Source organism: Felis catus, chromosome B4, assembly GCF_018350175.1.
Source record: "Felis catus isolate Fca126 chromosome B4, F.catus_Fca126_mat1.0, whole genome shotgun sequence".
Taxonomy (NCBI): Eukaryota; Metazoa; Chordata; class Mammalia; order Carnivora; family Felidae; genus Felis; species Felis catus.
The window spans coordinates 36,387,617-36,402,250 of record NC_058374.1 but is presented as its reverse complement, the minus strand read 5'-3'; the positions used below and the strand labels follow the sequence as shown (position 1 = coordinate 36,402,250).

Here is a 14,634-nt window from a genome sequence, read left to right as displayed (position 1 = left end):
TTCGTAGTCACTAAGTGACTGAAATTAGCTGGCAATTATATAGATTCCTCACATCTTCCCTCTCTGCCCCTCAATATGTGGTGTAATAGTTGAAAGCTGCCGCTCAACTTTTTTTTCTATTCCAAATTGAGGACAATTAAAAAAATCACAGATGGATAATTTGTGTGCGGTTTTATGTAGGTAAAACTAGGAATGAATTGATTTCTGTTTGGGGACTGGGCAGCTACTTCAGACATTGCTAGAATTATATTTCATGGCTGATGTGTTGCTAAATATAATACATGAAAATAACCAATTCTAAAAGGAAAAAATATCACTGATTAATCCACTACTCTATCTGAATGATTTTATTTTTTTTATATTTGTTTTTGTCAAAGTTTCTTTTTAAAAAAATTAGTACCTTGTGTTTTTTTCGAGCAATTTTAAGTTTTTAGAAAAATTGAGTGGAAAATACAGAGTTCCCATATACCCTCTCATTTCCTCCAGTTTCATCTAGTATTAGTATCTTTCATTAGTATGGTGTGTTTGTTATGTTTGATGTGCCAATATAAATGTTAATATTAACTAAATTCCACAGTTTACAGTAGGGTTTATTCTTTTTGTGGGTTGTGACATGTGTGTATGTATCCACCATTACAGGATCATACAGAATAGTTTCACTGCCCTAAAAATGTCCTGTGCTCCACCTATTCATCTCTCTTTCCCATGAACTCCTGTTAATCACTCATCTTTTTACTGTCTCCCTAATTTTGCCTTTTTCAGAATGTCAGCTTTGAAATCATATAGTATGTAGCCTTTTAGAATGGCTTCTTTCCATTTAGCAAAATTTCCTCTATGTAAGTTTCTTTGCATGACTTAATAGCTTGTTTTTTTTTTTTTAATTGAGTAATGTTTTGTTGTATTGATGTATCATAGTTTATTCACCTATTGAAGAACATGTGGTTGCTACAACTTTTGGCAATTGTGAATAAAGCTACTATAAACTATTTGTGTAGTTTTTTGCATGGACGTAAGTTTTCAACTTATTTTGGTAAATTGCCTTTTAAACTTTTGTATTATACACACACATTTTTATATAGCTGTAAAACTTATTTTTATCTAATTGTGATAAGCATTTTATCTTGTTCTTTAATTTTAAGATACCATAAATAAACTGTTTATACATTTCTAAATGTTATTTAATATTCTAATAAAAAAACACAAGGATGGTTAATTGCTTTTTTTTCTCCCCAAAATAAATACCTTTGTGCATATGGATTTTCCTGTTTTTGTATTGCTTTTGTATCAGTTTCAAAGAGAAATTTGAAAGAGTAGGATTTTAGGTCAAGGAGTCATGGCTGTTTTTTAGATAATTCTTGGTATATAATTAGGTCTGCAGGTCTTGTTCTATGTAGATTCGAGGTTTACTGCAGTTTATATTGCTATCTAAACAAGAGTAATACCAGGTTATTTGTAATTCTAAGGTCTAACTGTTTAGCTTTTAAGCTTCTCAATGGTTTCCCTTAAGAAAGTGGTGATACTGTGGTTTTTTTTGTTCAAAAATTAATGTTTGTTATCTGTATCTTCTGTTCTTGATTACTTTAGAACACTAAATGTGCATTTAGTGTAATTAAATAAGATTTTTTTCACAAATACTGCTTTTTATAGGTGGGGAAACAGGATTTCCTTGAGATAGCATGCTCTTGGAGATAGCCCTAAGAGTAATTAGACTCTTGAGACCTGCATTAACTTCTTTTTTTGCAAGTTTTAAATATCAATATCAATAGAATTACTGAATCAAAAAAATTTTTTTTGTAGGTTATTAAATTAGATTTTTTGGAGCTGCATTTCAAGTATAGAAATTTAAAGTTAGGAAAATACAGAGGCACCTGAGTGGTTCATTCGGTTAAGTGTGTGACTCTTGATATCGGCTCAGGTCGTGATCTCACACTTGTGAGATCAAGCCCTGTCTTGGGCTCTTTGCTGAGCGCAGAGGCTGCTTGGGATTCTCTTTCTCTGTCTCTCTCTACCCTGCCCCCATGTGTGCTTTCTCTTTCTTTCAAAATAACCAAATAAACTTAAAATCAGGAAAATATGTTTCTAGTTAAACCTTGCACCCTATTTTTGGCACAAAAAATTTGGTCAGAGTTACTGTGCATATTGTTGGTCTATTTTCATTTCCACTTAGAGCATCATGGCTGACTGGAAAGTGTGAAACACCTGAGTTTGAACTCTCTTTTTCCATTTGCCAGCTGTGAGGCTTTGAGTTACCTGCTCAACCTGTCTGAGCCTCAGATTCCTCAGCTGTAGATGGGAAGTATTGAATCTTTACAGTGGTTACGAAGAATAAATCAGTTAAAGGATACTTGACAACATATGTTTATATTAAATAATGTATATTTATTTCTGTTTGAAATGGTGGTCTCCTTTTGTTAGATACTCAATGTCTAAATACTTGTTCTTCAGACAGATCGTTTAAGTATATTTCAGTGTGCTTTTCATAGTTGAAGTTGTATTTGTATTTGTTTTTGTTTTTAAAGAGAGTACCCAAGATACTTGGGGATTTTTTTTTTAAGCAAAGAGTATTAATAATTTGTCATATAGAAAATGTATGTTTGTTACCAGGCTTTAGGTTTTCTGCTGAATTGTTTCAAAATTAGTCCATTCCCTCTAGAGTTGGTACCTAGTTGTCTTCATGGTATTAGTTATAATAATTTCCAAGTTTACCAAATAGAAGTATGGGTCCTCAAAGAAGTCAGTGAATGATTAGTTTTCCTATAATGCAAAAAACACGGTTTGTTATACTGACTTTTAAAGACAGCATTACTCCAACACTTTTCCATATTCATACTTGGAATTTAAGATTTGGTCAGTGTCTTATTAGAGTTTTCAGGTGTCAAATTCACTTAAATTTTTTTTTTTTTTTTCCTATTCAGTGGTGGAAGTAAATGTTAGAATATTATCACTACTTGATTTTAATGTGTTATTCCCTTATGGGCACACCTTGATGAGTTTTATCACTTTGTTTTATTTACAAATTGTATTTAATTTGTCATGTCAGCCAATAAAGCTCCAATTCTGTCATTTCTTGTTTTAGAGAAAACAAAACAACCCTTTATCCCCCTGCCTAGGGAGTTTGTATTTTCCTCCCTCTCTTACTGTTTTTGTTTAAAGTGTGTCTGGAAGAATTCCAGAACCTAAAAGAATAAAATACTATATTAGGTGAATTCTCCAGCCAGCAGAAACCATCTTATCTCAAATTGCTAGTTATGTTGGTTTCTCCTTTCTTCCCACCATCACCTTTTGACGGTGGATAAACTCTGCTACTCAAAACTATCTGGCAGCTTCATAAGCATGCTTATTAATGGAGTGGGTACATTTAAGAGACAAGATTTTCTTCTGTGTTGAATGATGAAGCCATTTTCATGGATTTTTTTCTCTATTTAACTCTTCAGATTTGTATTTCCTTTTAAGAGCAAAGGAATATTTTTCTTAAAAATAAGAATAAATAGTTACATTAATAAGTAACAATAAAAAACCCATCTCAAATATATTTGGGGGTAGGTCACTTGTTTTAAAGAATAACATTTTTTGAAAGATTCTCTTCAAGATTTCTTGTTTAATTTTATACTGCCATAAAAATTCTTTTTTTTTTTTTTTTTTTTTTTTTGGTGGGGAAAATAACTTCCATAAAGGCTTCTTTTGGGGAGGAGGGGAGGGAAGGGGCAGTAATTGAGTTGAAAGAGAAATAAATAAATTTTGAGGGTGTACTATATGACAGACAGTGTGAACATGTGGTGAACAGGACAGACCAGGTTTAACACTTTTGGAACTGATGGTTTAGTGGGGCAAGATAGATAATAAAAAAGGGAACAAGTAAAAATATGATTTGAGAGTGGGAAGTGCTATGAAGGAAATTAAACAGTGTAAAGTGCTATCAGTGACTGGTATGGAGGATGGGGTAATGCTGTGTTAGGTAAGAATGGTCATGTAAGAGTTTTTACAAAAGGTGACTCTAGGGATCAGGTCTTTTTCCAGGTCCTGATGATGATCAAGATTGGTATAGACAAGGATTAAAAGAGTAAGTGAACCGATGAGTGAGCTTTATGAGTTAAATTGGAGAGATTGACAGGGGCAAAATCATGAAGGACCTTGTGGAGATTATGGAAAAGATTTTGGTTTTCCTTTGCACAAGGAATAAAATGTACTGGAAGGATTTTAGTGGGATAATTGGTATGATTTTTCTGTTTGAAAGAGCACTTTGGGGGCGCCTGGGTGGCGCAGTCGGTTGAGCGTCCGACTTCAGCCAGGTCACGATCTCGCGGTCCGTGAGTTCGAGCCCCGCGTCGGGCTCTGGGCTGATGGCTCGGAGCCTGGAGCCTGTTTCCGATTCTGTGTCTCCCTCTCTCTCTGCCCCTCCCCCGTTCATGCTCTGTCTCTCTCTGTCCCAAAAATAAAAAAAATAAAAAAAAAAAAAAGTTGAAAAAAAAAGAGCACTTTGGCCATTGTATAGAGGACTGTAGGTATAAGACAGGGAGACCTATTAGGGGATTATCAAAAGTATGCTTTTTTTTTCAAATTAAATTTTATTTTCTTAAGTTTATTTATTTTGAGAGCGAGTGAGTGTGAGTGGGAAAGGGCCAGAGAGAAAGGAAGAGAGAGAATCCCAAGCAGGCTCTGTGCTGTCAGCAGAGACCAGTGCGGGGCTTGAACTCATGAACCCTGAGATCATGACCTGAGCTGAAATCAGGAGTCAGATACTTAATGAACTGAGCCACCTGGGTGCCCCTATCAAAAGTATTCTTGGTCAGAGAATACTGGATAACCTGGCTTAAGAAGTGTGACAGAGGAAAGGAAAAGAAATGGAAATAATTTGAGAGGTATTTTGGAGGTAAAATCTATAACATTTGCTAATGGATTGGATATGGCGATTTGAGATAAGGGAGGAATATCTTTAGCAATAATGTTGTGTAATACTATCCTCTAAGGCAAGTAAATCTATAGTATTAGCAAGTTGATTGTTGAGTCAGCAAGTTGAAGAGTATAACTTAGAAAGGTAAAGCCTTAAATCATTAAGCAGGAAAATATAAGGTTAATAAACAGTGGTTTGGTTTATTTAATTCAGTGGCCAACTGACAGGCTAGGAATCACTAGAAAACATGTAGGGCATTCATACTTTGCCAGAAAGTGTACCTTTGGGACAAATAACCTGTCTGGAACTAAAAAGCCTTGGAGAGTCTTATAAAATAATAAATGTCAGGTTTAATGGAATGACCATGAATGCCATTAAGTGATTTTCTTTAGAGATAGAGTTCTTTATTCCAAGGTAAATGTTTTTAAAGTGGAACAGCCCTTAGGTGAAAGTAGGTATGGTATATAACATAATGATAGGTAAAGATGAGCTTTAATAGATTAAGATGGTCTTTTTGAGAATTGAAACATTCTATCTAATACCAAGAATTTGAACTCATTGGGGGTCAGTTGTGAGATCTGGATCTGATTTTTGCTACTTACTTCCGTTGTTAGATCTCTACCTCTGAGGCTTAGGTCCCCCAGCCATAAGATAGGCACCTACTAGAAGAAAGCATTTAGTAATTCGAGGTTCTGAATGGAATGTACAAAAGTAAGGTTAATATGATAGCAGCCTTCTTTATCTCAAGACCACCAAGTTTTATGTTTCTTATGAAAAGTAGGGAATTGAAGGGTTTAGTTGTGTTACTTTCTTATTCAGGGAGATTGTAGCAATTCTTTCTTCCCTTTTTTTTTTTTTTTTTTTTTTAATATTTATTGTCAAGTTAGCTAACATACATTGTATACAGTGTGCTCTTGGTTTTGGGGGTAGATTCCCGTGCTTTATTGCTTACATACAACATCCAGTGCTCATCCCAACAAGTGCCCTCCTCAGTGCCCATCACTCATTTCCATCTCTTCTCTGTCCCCCCCCCCACCAACTCTCAGTTTGTTCTCTGTATTTAAGAGTCTTTTTTGTGTTTGCCTCCCTCTCTGTTTGAAACAATTTTTTCCCCTTACCTTCCCCCATGGTCTTCTGTTAATTTTCTCAAGTTCCACCTATGAGTGAAAACATATGATATCTCTTTCTCTGACTGACTTGCTTCACTTAGCATAATACCTTCCAGTTCCTTTCGTGTCATTGCAAATGGCAGGATTTCATTCTTTCTCTTTGCCAAGTAGTATTCCATTGTATGTATAAACCACATCTTCTTTATCCATTCATCAGTTGATGGACATTTGGGCTCTTTCCATGATTTGGCTATTGTTGAAAGTACTGCTATTAATATTGGGGTATAAATGGCCCTATGAATTAGCACTCCTGTATCTTTTGGATAAATTTCTAGTAGTGCAATTGCCTAGGTCATAGGATAGTTCTATTTTTAATTTTTTGAGGAACCTCCACACTTTTCCAGAGAGGCTGCACCAGTTTGTGTTCCCATCAGTAGTACAAAAGAGATCCTCTCTGTGCATCCTCGCCACCATCTGTTGTTTCCTGAGTTAATTTTAGCCACTCTGACAGGTGTGAGGTGGTATCTCATTGTGGTTTTGATTTGTATTTCGCTGATGATGAGTGATGTTAAGCATCTTTTCTTGTGTCTGTCGGCCATCTGGATGTCTTCTTTGGAAAAGTGTCTATTCATGTCTTCTGCCCACTTCTTCACTGAATTATTTTTCATGTGTTTAGTTTGATAAGTTCTTTATAGATTTTGGATACTAACCCTTTATCCGTAAGTCATTTGCAAATACCTTCTTCCATTCTGTCGGTTATCTTTTAGTTTTGTTGATTGTTTCCTTTGCAGTGCAGAAGCTTTTTATCTTGAGGGGGTCCCAATAGTTAATTTTTGCTTTTATTTCTCCTGCCTTCAGAGACGGGTTGAGTAAGAAGTTGCTGCGGTTGAGGTCAAAGAAGTTGTTGCCTGTTTTCTCTTCTAGGGTTTTGATGGTTTCCTGTCTCACATTTAGGTCTTTCATCCATTTTGAGTTTGTTTTTGTGTATGGTGTAAGAAAGTGGTCCAGTTTCATTCTTCTGCATGTTGCTGTCCAGTTCTTCCAGCACCATTTGCTGAAGAGACTGTCTTTATTCCATTGGATACTCTTTCCTGCTTTGTCAAAGATTAGTTGGGCATGTATTTGTAGGTCCAGTTCTGGGTTCTCTGTTCTATTCCATTGGTCTGTGTGTCTGTTTTGTGCCAATACCGTACTGTCTTGATGATTACAGCTTTGTAGTAGAGGCTAAAGCCTGGGATTGTGATGCCTCCGCTTTAGTTTTCTTTTTCAACATTACTTTGGCTATTCGGGGTCTTTTGTGGTTCCATATAAATTTTACAATTGTTTGTTCTAGCTTTGAGAAGAATGCCGGTGCAATTTTGGTTGGGATTGAATGTGTAGATTGCTTTGGGTAGTATTGACATTTTAACTATATTTGTTCTCCTAATCTATGAGCATGGAATGTTTTTCCATTTCTTTGTGTCTTCAGTTTCTTTCATAAGTTTTCTGTAGTTTTCAGCATACAGATCTTCTACATCTTTGGTTAGGTTTATTCCTAGGTATTTTATGGTTCTTGGTGCAATTGTAAATCGGCTCAATTTCTTGATTTCTCTTTCTGTTGCTTTATTGTTGATGTATAGAAATGCAGCTGATTTCTGTACATTGATTTTGTATCCTGTGACTTTGCTGAATTCACGTATCAGTTCTAGCAGCTTTTTGGTGGAGTCTTACGGGTTTTCCATGTAGAGTATCATGTCATCTGCGAAAAGTGAAAGTTTGACTTCTTTGCCAATTTGGATACCCTTTATTTCATTCTGTTGTCTGCTGAGGCTAGGACTTCCAACACTATGTTAAACAACAGTGGTGAGAGTGCATTCCTGCCGTGTTCCTGTCATGTTCCTGATCTTGGGGAAAACTCTGGTTTTCCACATTGAGGATGATATTGGCTATGGGCTTTTCATGGGCTTTTTATGATATATGTTCCTTCTATCCCGATTTCTTGAGGGTTTTTATTAAGAAAGGATGCTGTATGTTGTCAGATGCTTTTTCTGCACCTGTTGATAGGATCATATGGTTCTTATCCTTTATTCTATTAATGTGATGTATCACATGGATTGATTTGCAAGTATTGAATCAGCCCTGCAGCCCAGGAATGAATCCCACTTGATCATGGTGAATAATTCTTTTACTATACTGTTGAGTTCGATTTGCAGGTATCTTGTTGAGAATTTTTTCATCCATGTTCCTGAGTGATATTGGCCTGTAATTGTCCTTTTTAGTGGGTTCTCTGGTTTGGGAATCATGGTAATGCTGGCTTCATAGAATGAGTCTGGAAGCTTTCCTTCCGTTTCTGTTTTTTTGGAACAGCTTGAGAAGATAGAGATTTAACTCTGCTTTAAATGTCTGGTAGAATTCCCCTGGGAAGTCATCCCAGGACTTTTATTTGTTGGGAGATTTTTGATAACTGATTGAATTTCTTTGTTGGTTATGGGTCTGTTCAAATTTTCTGTTTCTTCCTGTTTGAGTTTTGGTAGTGTGTGGGTGTGTAGGAATTTGTCCATTTCTTCCAGGTTGTCCAGTTTGTTGGCATGCTTTTTCATAGTATTCTCTAATAATTGTATTTCTGTGGTGTTGGTTGTGATTGCTCCTCTTTCATTCGTGATTTCATCTATTTGGGTTCTCTTTTCTTTTTGAGAATTCTGGCTAGGGGTTTATCAGTTTTGTTCATTTTTCTAAAAAACCAGCTCTTAAATTCATTGATCCGTTCTGCTGGTTTTTTTTTTTTTTTTTTTTGATTCTATATTGTTTATTTCTGCTCTAATCTTTATTATTTCTCTTCTTCTGCTGGCTTTGGGGTTTCTTTGCTGTTGTGCTTCTAGTTCCTTTAGGTGTATGGTTAGATTTTGTGTTTGAGATTTTTCTTGTTTCTTGAGATAGGCCTGGATGGCAATGTATTTTCCCCTTAAGACTGCCTTTGGACTGTCATGTTTTCATTTTCATTTGCTTTCGTATATTTTTAAATTTCTTCTTTAATTGCTTGGTTCTTTTTCTGAAGAAATGTTCTTTAACCTCCATGCATTTGGGGGTTTTCCAAATTTTTTCTTGTGGTTGATTTTAAGTTTCATAGCATTGCGATCTGAAAATATGCATGGTATGATCTCAATTCTTTTATATTTATTGAGGGCTATTTTGTGACCCAGTATATGATCTATCTTGGAGGATGTTCCATGTGCACTTGAGAAGAATGTGTATTCTGCTTTTGGATGAATAGTTCTTAATATATCTGTCAAATCCATCTGGTCCAGTGTATCATTCAAGACCATTATTTCTTTTTTTTTTTTTTTTAATTTTTTTTTCAACGTTTATTTATTTTTGGGACAGAGAGAGACAGAGCATGAACAGGGGAGGGGCAGAGAGAGAGAGAAGGACAGAGAGAATCGGAAACAGGCTCCAAGCTCTGAGCCATCAGCCCAGAGCCTGACGCGGGGCTCGAACTCACGGACCGCGAGATCGTGACCTGGCTGAAGTTGGACGCTTAACCGACTGCGCCACCCAGGTGCCCCTCAAGACCATTATTTCTTTATTGATTTTCTGCCTAGATGATCTGTCCATTGTTGTAAGTGGAGTATTAAGGTCCCCTGCAATTACTGTATTCTTACCAATAAGATTGCTTATGTTTGTGATTAATTGATTTATATATTTGGGTGCCTCCAAGTTGGGGGTGTAAACATTTGTGATTGTTGGCTTATCTTGATGGATAGACCCTGTAATTATGATATAATGCCCTTCTTCATCTCTTGTTACAGCCTTTAGTTTAAAATCTAGTTTGTCTAAGTATGGCTACTCCAGCTTTGTTTTGACTTCCAGTAGCATGCTAATGGTTCTCCATCTTCTCACTTTCAATCTGAAGGTGTTTTCAGGTCTAAAATGAGTCTCTCATAGAAAGCATATAGATGGGTCTTGTTTTTTTATCCATTCTGATACCCTGTATCTTTTGATTGCAGCATTTAGTTCATTTACATTCAGCATTATTGAAAGATACGGATTTAGAGTCATTGTGTTATCTGTAGGTTTAATGCTTGTGGTGATGTCTCTGGTCCCTTGTGGTCTTTGTAGCATTCCACTCACAGAGTCCCCATTAGGATCTCTTGCAGGGCTGGTTTAGTGGTCATGAACTCCTTAATTTTTTGTCTGAGAACCTTTATCTCTCCGTCTATTCTGAATAACAGCTTTGCTGGATAAAGGATTCTTGGCTGCATATTTTTCCTATTCAGCACATTGAATATTTCCTGCCCCTCCCTTCTGGGCTGCCAAGTTTCAGTGGACAGGTCTGCTACTACCCTTATGTGTCTACCCTTGTAGATTAAGGCCTGTTTGTGTCTGGCTGCTTTCAGAATTACCTTTTTATCTTTGTATTTTGCCAATTTCACTATGAAATGCCTTGGAGAAGACTTATTCTTGTTAAATCTGAAAGGAGTTCTTTGTGCCTCCTGGATATGGATGTCTGCCTCCTTCCCCAAATTAGAGACGTTCTCAGCTGTAATTGTGTTCAAATAAACCTTCTGCCCCCTTTTCTTGCTCTTCTTTTGGAATTCTTATGATATGGATATTACTACGTTTCATTGAATCATTTCGTTCTCTAATTCTCCCCTTGTGGTGTGGTATTTTCTTATCTCTTTCTTGGCTTCATCATTTTCCATAATTTTATCTTCTATTTCACTTATTCTCCCCTCTGCTTTCTCCATCCTTGATGTCACTGCGTCTGGTTTATTTTGAACCTCATTTACAGCATTTCTGAATTCATTGTGACTATTCCTTAGTTCCTTGATCTCTGCAGCAATAGATTCTCTGCTGTCTTCTACACTTTTTTCAAGCCCAGCTATTAATCTTATGACTATTAATCTAAAATCTCTAGCTGTCATTTCTTCCTCTCTTGTCATTTCTTCCTAGAATTTCTTTTGAGGAGAATTCTTCCATTTTTTCATTTTGGGTAGTTTTCTGTACCTTATGTGGTTTTTTTTTTTTTAATTTTTAAATTTTTTTTTTCAACGTTTATTTATTTTTGGGACAGAGAGAGACAGAGCATGAACGGGGGAGGGGCAGAGAGAGAGGGAGACACAGAATCGGAAACAGGCTCCAGGCTCTGAGCCATCCGCCCAGAGCCTGACGCGGGGCTCGAACTCACGGACCGCGAGATCGTGACCTGGCTGAAGTCAGACGCTTAACCGACTGCGCCACCCAGGCGCCCCATATGTGTTTTAAAAGCTTATTATGTGTCCTACACCTGGAAGCATTATTATATTAAAGTGGGGTCATACACTATCCAGGGCCTAGTCCTTTAGGAGGTGTTTTTGGAGTGTGTTGCGTGATGTCTGTTGTTGTGACTCTGGGTGCTTTATCTTCCTACTTGTAGTGGTGGTTTGAGCCTTCCACCAGGTAAACTTTGATTTGTTCATCGAAGTAGCCCTGGAAAAAATTTAAAAAAAAGAAAAGGGGGTGTGGTAGAAGAAGGCTATCCCATACAAAAAGAGAAATGACGGGTAGGGAAAAAGAAAACAAACAACAAAAAAAATTGACTAGGCAGAGAATCAGAGAAACTAGACGGCTTAATCCAGAGAGAGAGAGAGAGAGAGGAAAATAAAGAAGGAGATACAGAAGAGGTGTAAAAAGAATAGATTAAAAATGTCTGCTTAAACAACTCAATAACCTTAGTAACCAGAATAGAGAGGGGAAGGAATAAGCAGAAGAAAAGGAAGAAGGAAAAAGATATATATTATTTTATATGTATATATAAAATAAGAATTGCAAGAATCAAATCAGAAAATGCAAAAATGCAGGACTGGTATCTGATGGTGCCTTGGAACTGGTGGCAGTGCTGGTCTGGAGGAGGGTCTGTCTGGTCTGGTCATTGTCAGTCTTGCTCAGGTAGACATGCAGTTACCAGGCCCAGAGGGGTGTGGTTTGGTGTAGGTGGTCCTGCCTCCACTGTGGGCCCCTCATCCGTTCCCTGAAGCCCCACCTTGTTGGTGATGGGGAGAAAAATGGCAATATCCCAGTCTCTTTCCCCCTGGACCGGGTGTCCCCAACCACTCTGTTCAGGCCATCCTCACTGTGCTGGGCAAGTGTGCTCCACAGTCTCCTGCACCTCCAAAGTGCTTGGCTGGGATTCAAACCCCGATATCTTAAAGGATCCCGCTCCAAGTGCCCTGGTTCCAGGGAAGTGCCACTCCAGAAGCCAACAAAGGGCCTCTGGCTCCTCACAGTGCTAGGCGGGCATGAGTGAGCAGGTTTGTTGGACGTCTTAAAGGATCCTGCTCTGCGCCCCAGTTCTGGGGTAGCACTACTCTGCTCAGCTGGTAAGGGGCCTCTGGCTGGCAGGAACCTGCAGAGTCTTTTGTTCTTGGAATGGCTTTTTGCCTTCTTCCCACAGCATTCAAGGGAGAGGATTGCTGTCTCTGACTGTGCCTCTGAGCTGGCTACGGAGACTGGTGCTGGCTCCCCTCCTCCCCAGGTGCGTGCACAGGGTGGCTCCAGTCTGGAGAAAGCCCTGCCACCCTAGAATGAGGTAGAAATTGGTTCCTTCTTTTTTTTTTTCTGTTCCCAGGTCTGTGGTTTTTCTCTTGTCCAAATACAGTCCTACGTTTCCACAGCCTCCCTTTCTCTTCCTTTTGTCTTTCCACCCAGGGGAAACCTCCCGTCTGTGCCTGTGCCACCCGTTTTATCTCTCCTAGTTTGCAATCACACACCTATAGCCTGCCTAGTTGTCCCATGGGTCCCTGGAGATGTTTCTGTCACTGTAGCCCAGATTCCTGGAATTCCCAGTCTTCTGGCCTTAATACTGCTGTGTTTGAGGGATGAGGGAACTTTGGGTCCCCCTACTTCTCCACCATGTTGACTCCTCCCCTAGAGATTATAGCAATTCTAAAGGCATTTGCAAAGTACAACTCTTAGAGAATCATTAAAAAATACTGCTTGTGAAAAGAGATTTATGACAGCCCCAAATTTGTCAAGTGGCATTGGCAGCCAATAGCTCAAATTCTGTGAAACATCTAACTCAGATATCCACATACTGTTATTGGTAGGTGTTATTTTGAATTGTTAAAACTAAAAATTGATCATTTTTGGTGATTTCTATCTGTATAAAGGTCTGGCTTAAGAGAGCTGTATGTGATGAATAGGCTATACTATGTACAAAAGTTATATATATAAAATAATGTAACTTTTTTTATTACATTAAAAATGTGACCTTTGGGGTTGTCATTTCATGATCAGTCTTTTAATTGTTTCAGACTCAGAGGTTATAGGACAGTTTATATGAAATATGGAAAGGTGGGGTGCCTGGGTGGCTCATTTGAGTGTCAGACTCTTGACTTTGGCTCAGGTCGTGATCCCAAGGTCATGGGATTGAGCCCCATGTCGTGTTTTACACTTGAGTGTCGAGCTTGCTTGAGATTCTCTCTCTCTCTCTCTCTCTCTCTCTCTCTCCCTCTCCCTCCCTCCCTCCCTCCCTCCCTCTCCCTCCCTCCCTCCCTCCCTCCCTCTCCCTCTCCCTCTCCCTCTCCCTCTCCCTCTCCCTCTCCCCCTCCCCCTCCCCCTCCCCCTCCCCCTCCCCCTCCCCCTCCCCCTCTTTCTCCTTCTGCCCGTCTCCCCTGCTTGTAAGTGCGTGCGCTTCTCTCTCTAAAAAAGAAAAAAAATGCAGAAAGGAATGCTTAATTTTCTTTTATGTTCTGAATACTTGGAAAATTTTATTTTTTTTAATGTTTACTTATTTTTGAGGGAGAGAAAGAGAGAGAGCATGAGCAGAGGAGGGGCAGAGAGAGAGGGAGACACAGATCCAAAGCAGGCTTCAGGCTCTGAGCTGCCAGCACAGAACCCAGTGTGGGGCCCGAACCCACGAACCGTGAGCTCATGACCTGAGCCAGACACTTAACCTACTGAGCCACCCAGGCACCCCTGAATACTTGGAAAATCTTAAAAGGTACCTATACTTAATGATTTTGGTAGTAAAAACTATATTTAGTGCTTGTGACTATTTTCATTTTTTATTAATTTTTAGAATTATTAAATTTATATTGGAACAGATTCACGAAGTACAAAATTCTGATCTTAGAGAAAAAGTTTTAAGTCTTTCACTATTATGACGTTTGCTATGGGTTTTTTCATATATGATTTTTGTGAACATTTCCTTCTCTTTCTGTTTTACTGAGTGTTTTTATCATGAAAAGGTGTTGAATCTTGTCAAGTGTTTTTTCTGCATCAGTTGTGATGCTTATGTATTTTTCCTTCATTTTATTAATGTGATGTATTACATTGATGGATTTATCTGTATTGAACTAGTCTTTCATTCTAGGAGTAAGTCCAGTTGTCATGGTGTTTCTTTTATGAAGGCCATGCAGCAGAAGATCTATAAGATATTTGGTGGGACAGAACTAAGATTTTCTTCCTCCTCCTTGCTCCTGCCACTCTACTCTCCCTTCCCCTTTCCCTTCCTTCCCCTTCCCTTTTCCCTTCCTTCCCCTTCTTCCCTTTTTCCTTTCTTTTCCTTTCTTTTCCTTTCCTTTCTTTTCCTTTCCTTTCCTTTCTTTTCCTTTTCCTTTTCCTTTTCCTTTTCCTTTTCCTTTTCCTTTTCCTTTTCCTTTTCCTTTTCCTTTTCCT

At 38.2% G+C, this 14,634-nt stretch overlaps 1 protein-coding gene across 5 annotated transcripts in view; it reads left to right on the top strand.

The window, feature by feature from the left end:
• ADIPOR2 (adiponectin receptor 2) overlaps positions 1 to 14,634 on the top strand; it is an 80,135-nt gene that overhangs the window by 24,804 nt on the left and 40,697 nt on the right. Inside the window, exon 1 of one of the 5 annotated variants that reach the window (XM_011283752.4) lies at positions 13,836 to 13,957. The exons of the other annotated variants lie outside the window; for them this stretch is intronic. The gene's annotated coding sequence lies outside the window, so the exon portion shown is untranslated. Of the gene's footprint in view, positions 1 to 13,835; positions 13,958 to 14,634 lie in introns of those variants that run through there. 5 annotated transcript variants of the gene reach the window in all.